Genomic DNA, 6,282 nt, shown 5'->3' with positions numbered 1-6,282 from the left:
TCCCACCGTGCCGTGTATTTATTTTACAGTCAGCGCCCGAGGTTCATCGCTCAGTGTCAGGACTTACATCACATCGGACCAGGGGAACGTACAGTGAGCGCAGCAGTTGAATAAGACTGGATTTCTGTCTCTGGCAGCAGCCGACCGTCCGCAGGTCATCAAGCTGTAGTTACATGACAGAATGAAATGGCTTCATGGAAAATGATATCGTAAAAATTGACATGACAAATTTAATTTGATGTTCGTGCAGCCACAGCTCTGATTATGTGACATGAAAAGAAGTAATTTGGGTCATTTTGTAAAGAAATGGATATTTTACGACGGAAAGCCTGAGATAAAGATCCCGTAAATCGCACTAAACTGATGTAATTAAACAACCTCTGACGACTATGACTCATTTAAACAAATACTTGACACCTTGACCTTTGACCTCCTGAACAGCAACGTGAAAGCTGACGCCTCAGTGTCTTTATTTGAATGTTTATTCAGTCTGACAGAGGCTGGTGAGAATGTTGTTTTTGAGGCTGCATTTACATATTGAGACCAGGAGCTGCCCAGTTCAATAGTCTTCATGTGGAGAAGTGAGGAAAAACAAGCCCAGAACAGCGTCCCAGTGGTACTTGATGAGGAGCAGGAAGCTGATTTCACTTTGCAATATTCATTTTCCACTTGTTTTCTCTCTTCATTTTTCATTTTTGTTTTTGTCTCCAGCTCCTTTTGTGCAGTGTCTAGTTTTACAAACGCTCCAGCTAAATATGCAGAGATGTGCCTGTGAGCGAGGAGGGATTTTCAGTCTTAGTTTTTAATCTTTCCGAGTTGCAGAGACGTGAAAATATTGAACAACAACACCAGCTGCCAATTATAAAATTATCCACCCACCAGGTTCTTGGAAATGATGGTTGAGGGATGACTGAGGGTCAAGACGAAGGCCGAACTGTCAAAGTTCTCCTCTCTTCATTCATCATTTCGGTGCGTATTCTCCACATCACGTCCAGATCTTCAGCATCTCTTCTCCCCATCACCACCATCCCCTTTTCAAATATGATGACATCACGATGGGGTCTAATCGCCAGAGACTCTCACATCAAAAGTTCATTAATCGAGTTTTCCGCTTCCTAATGAGAGAGGAGAGCTCGGTTTGGTCTCGTTCATGTCTCTGTATCTTTATCTTGGTTTAAAACCAGAAAGCGTGACTTTCACATATAAACGAACCGCGATGTTCAGCCTCAAGCTTTTGGCTGCTCGCCCCTCAGGATACCATCCACCAACACAGCGGGCTCTGATTGTACCGGCAACACAACAATCTTCGACTCCACCAGCTTACCCCCAGTTAGACCTTTAGGCTCCTTGGTGTTTGACGTAAGTGATAGTGAAGTAGTTCGCTATCCGAGCCAAATCAAACCGCGACATGTCCAGCTGCGCCTCCAATTAACTCACCTGCACCAACAATTTTCCCTCCTCAAAAATAATCAAGACCTTCACGCCATGAATAACTTTGGCTCCGGGAATCTCTTCACAGATTTATCCCGGATGAGCCCCCATTTATGTTACGACCCAGCTCGTTTGGGGGAAAGAGATGCAACATAAAAACCAGATGTTGTTGGTGAAACAAAGTCATTTATTCTCAAAGGTGGTTAGAAAAAGTGTATACACAAGCAAAAATGGGAAACCAAAAGGGAAGCGGGGCGAGCGGTTGCTGTGGGTGCGAAGGACGACCCTGAAAACCAAGAGTTACAACTAATTAAAAGAAAACCAAAGATGGAAACAAAAGCTAACTATCTATAATCGAAACAGCAGCCGTTAATGAGTCTAGACGGAGAGAAAAGGCCTATAAAATTGCACGATTTAGTCGGTTGTAGATCTGGACCATTCCCCAGATAGTTCGTCAGGTTCAGAGTCAAGTCAACAATCGGCAGAAATTCAAACAGTCTACAGGCGAGATGAAGATCACAGCTGCTTTTATAGCCTCAGTCCCAGGTAGCATCCACTTGAGTGGAGGGCCGGACCGGGAACTGCTCCAATCAGGACCCACGGCTCCAGCAGCAGCAGCACTTCCTGCTTCGCATATACACAAACTTCAGTAGGAGGGTTAGACTCATGCGACATTCAAGCCTTTGCCAAAAGAGTTCATGCAGTTCTGATTAAGCCCATCAGGCAAAACATGGAAGGTGTTGGCAAGAGGAAACTTTACCCAGCACCACTTGTACTTGTTCGTCTCGTTACATCCAAATGTACTGATTAACAGAGAACAAAAAACCTCATATATAAATATATATGTATTTATAAATACTTATATTAATTAAACTCTACATACAGTCTGAAATATGAGCCTCACCTTCTGATATCCTCTGCAGCTCTTCCTGATCAAAGACGACTGATTGACGAACTGATTGAAAACACCTTCCACCTGTCTTCTGATTGGTCTTTACTGTTTCTGTGACTTCCTGTTTAAGTGTCTGGACGCTCTGTGAGCTGCACTGACAGAAACATTCACCTTTTTTATTTCACATTCTTTCCACCTTGTGTCACTTTCTCTAACGTGACCTGAGTCGTTCCCTGACATTTTTTCGACATGATGGGACGACAATCAAATTTGATCTATTGCTTTCAGATTGTGAAGGTTATCGCTGCCCGGAGAACCAAACCCAGCATTTCAGTTTCACTTAGCTTTTAAATGACTCCCTGGGCAAAGAGCTGTTTAAGGCACCCGAGATAAATGGAGGCGTTTATCTTTTACTGCAGCTTCTGGGGAACCAGCAGCTCGTATTGTGTCACCTTGGCAAAACCCTGTGTATTTATTGGTCCGGTTATTAATGCGTCCTCTGACACAGGCCTGTCTGCAGCCGTTCAGCTCAAACTGGGCCAGTCAACGACTTTTCACTCGAGGATTTTCTCTCTGACTCTCTCCACGTTTTCCCCGGAGGCCTCCGATGACACTGAACTCTACGAGATGAGCTTAATTCAGCAGAATTCGTGCCGTTCACTTTTTCCACGTTTGTCCACATTTGTTTTCACACTCACATGTAGCCTGGTGACACGTGACTCTGAAAATAAACATCGCTGCCTGCTTCTCATTACTCTAATTGGTGATTTAGTAAGTCTATGGCAGCTGACTACATATAAACCCATGCTGGGCTCCGGCTGAATATAAACGCCAGCTCTTCCGTTAATAGGAATTTGGCTTTGACTGAAGCTCTCCAGCAGTTTCCGTTGTCTGGCAGCGGCTGAGGTTTTGACGAATAGAAGAGATAATCTGTCCTGAAGTAATGTCATAAACACAGTTCTGCCTTTCACCGATGCACAGGATCTGATGTAACTGTCTTTTGTCTTGTTTTAAAGGGAATGAAGGGAAGTTTGGTGGAAGTGGGTATAGCAGATATTTTAACTATTCACCCTGGAGTGTGGGTTGTACTTTTCAAAAATGATCAACAAATGCTCAGACACACGAGTTGCACAGAAGTTCAGCTGCACAATATTCACTTTCTTTCTTTCATTGAAGCAGGTAAACGTCTCGTTTGGATCAAACAGTCGTTAAGGAGCACTCGTACATCCAGGAGGAGCAAATCATACAGATGTTTGAGTCAGCTGTTGGGTTTTTAAACAAGTCGTTGGCCTTGTTTTCATTGCAATTAACAAATTAGTACTTCTACTTAGTGTTTGATATCTTACTGTAACTTATCATGATGAAGATGACTGAGTTCCCTCAGGATTTCCATTGAGATTTAAGTATTATGACAATAAATATAATATGGACAACTGAAGATGCCTCAGTCACGTCTGTTGTGTCTTGATTCCAGTCCTTTTAATGTTAAATTTCATACTTATATTTATTTAAATGATACAGGAAATGTGTATGACAAAGATGCTGAGTCTGCATAATGAAAATGAGAGAGCGGGAGAGATGTGGTGTTTATTAAATAAAAAGTGAATCCAGGAAATCTGACATACTTTATCTTTCACAACCTTTCTGTCCCAAACACTGAAGGTTCTGTTTCCAGACTAAAGGTTTAAAAAAGCTTCAATTATTGATACGAAAGCTGATGAGGAGAAAGTGACTCCAGGATCGACCGTAGACATAACACACATTCTGTCCTGATCTGAGGTTTTGTGGCTCAGATCTGGATCTGATTCCCTGAATCCCGCAGGTATCTGATCCCATACGTCTGTTTTCTTTAGATGCTGTTTTCAAATCCCTTTCAAACTTGATTTGAATTCACCCGGATCTGCTGCCTTCGTTCAACATTTTAGTTTCAATAAAAGTAAAATCTTTGTTGGGTGAAGCCTTCTGTGCCATCACTTGTGAAACAGTGACGGTTTAAACTCTGATAAACACTTGATCCCTAAAATAAATAATAATAAAAAAAAGCAGTTTCTTCCAGCAGCTTCAGCAGATCTGGATCATGACTCACGGCAGACACGCTCTCACCGCTCCTCATTCACACTCCAGCTGCTCCTTCCCAAAGCTGCACAGATATCCAGACAGAGGTGCTGCTGCCTGCGGGAGGTGGAGGGACTCTCCTCACGGATTCGCAGCATTTTGGGTTGAAGAAAGTTCTTTTTTCTTTCTCTTGCACCGGACGGTAAAATGGTAAATTTGCAAACTGCGAGCATGTGTTAATCATTAAATCTCTCAATAGTTGACGTGTGTGTGAAAAGTCTGTGTTGATTAAGATGTAGCTATAATTTACTGTAATGTTGACTAATGTTTTCTCTTTGATTTATTTTTGGGTCTCTGCCAGGTTCACACACTCTGCAGCTAAACTAAATACAACTGACATAATGACAATTAATATTCAAAGAATAAAAGTTGCAAAATCTACATTAATGTGCCCAAACTCACTTTGCTGCTCCCACACAAATACACGTTTGTCTCTTTTACTTCATCTGTCCTCGCTTGACCTGCGGCATTAAATAATTATTCTATTCATTATGAGAAACACAGCGACTTTTAAAGCTGCAACAAAAGTGGCAGGAGGCGTTAGGAAAATGTTGCATGGGGAAAATAGGAAATATATAAATGATTAAATGTCTGCCAGGACACACACACACACACACACACACACACACACACACACAAAGGAAAATGAGGGAGCTGAAAAATTAAAATAAGAAAATGGAAAAGAAAAAGAAGAGAAAAGAAGTAAAATGCAAAAAATGTTTTTAAAAAATGTATTAATTAAATCAACTGATTGTTGGTAAATGAGGGGAAAAAGTTTAAAAAGCAAAAACCTTTCAAATTTATTATTTCTAAGTTCTATAACTCTGTGTTTTAATTTTGAAGTTTATATTTTCATTTTAAATAACTTATAATAATATTTATTGATATATTCAGTTATATTTTGGACTTTTTACAGCATTTTGTCACTTTTGAGGCTCCATACTTTTATTTGCTCTCTGGTTCCTTTCAGAATATGATAAAAAAAATTCAGCAAATGTCTGTAATCTTATAATAAATAAAAGTTTAGATATATATTAAAAAAGTTTGGTGTGTGTGTGGTTTCATAATTGCAGAATATGCTGGTAATCATTTGATTGAACCTTTGTGATGATTAAACGACTGTAGAGCTTTAAAACGGACACTGGAGATTTCACATAAAGGTAATTTTACTGTTGCATCATGGGCATTGTAGTCCCCCTCATGCACTGATGTTTGATTGTTCTGTATTTAAACTGAAAACAGTTTAATACGAGGTGGATTTTCAGTTTTCTGGGTTTAAAACTATAAAAACATGAATTGAATATTGTTGTTGTGGATGTGATTTTAAACACAGGAACAGTGTTTAAATGAAAGTGCATGAGAACACAGTGCACGTGGGGTTGTCTCTCCTCTGACCTCTCAACTTTCATGACGCTGCATTTTTCCCCCTGCTGGTGAAAAACAGACCTGGAGTCAGATCCTGAGACGTCCTCACACTGACTCTGTGAACCCTGCAGGAGGAGGAGGGTGACGGCCGCGTCTCTGCCACTCATCCAGCCTGACCTTTGACCTCATCTCCCTCTGTCCTCCCTCTCGTCTGCAGACTCTGGACGACAGACCTCTCTGACTTTTACGGCTCCATTCATGAATCACCGCTCGGCTCTCTCCTGACATCACCGGCAACTGCAATCAATGAAAATTCTCTGGAAGGTGACGTTTCCACGTCTTAAACACGTCGATCCTTCCCTGAGCTCACCGCTGGCGGACGGATACCAGCCTCTTCCCGCTGGTCGCCGCCAACTCGTCCATCTGCCGAGGCTTTAAACTCTAACAGATAGGGGGGGGGGGGGGGGGGTGGGGGGGGG

The sequence above is a fragment of the Seriola lalandi genome, unplaced genomic scaffold (genome assembly GCF_002814215.2).
Source record: "Seriola lalandi dorsalis isolate HSWRI2012SDOR001 ecotype SW California unplaced genomic scaffold, Sedor1 jcf7180002054947, whole genome shotgun sequence".
Classification (NCBI taxonomy): domain Eukaryota; kingdom Metazoa; phylum Chordata; class Actinopteri; order Carangiformes; family Carangidae; genus Seriola; species Seriola lalandi.
Note: the sequence above shows the minus strand (reverse complement) of the source record.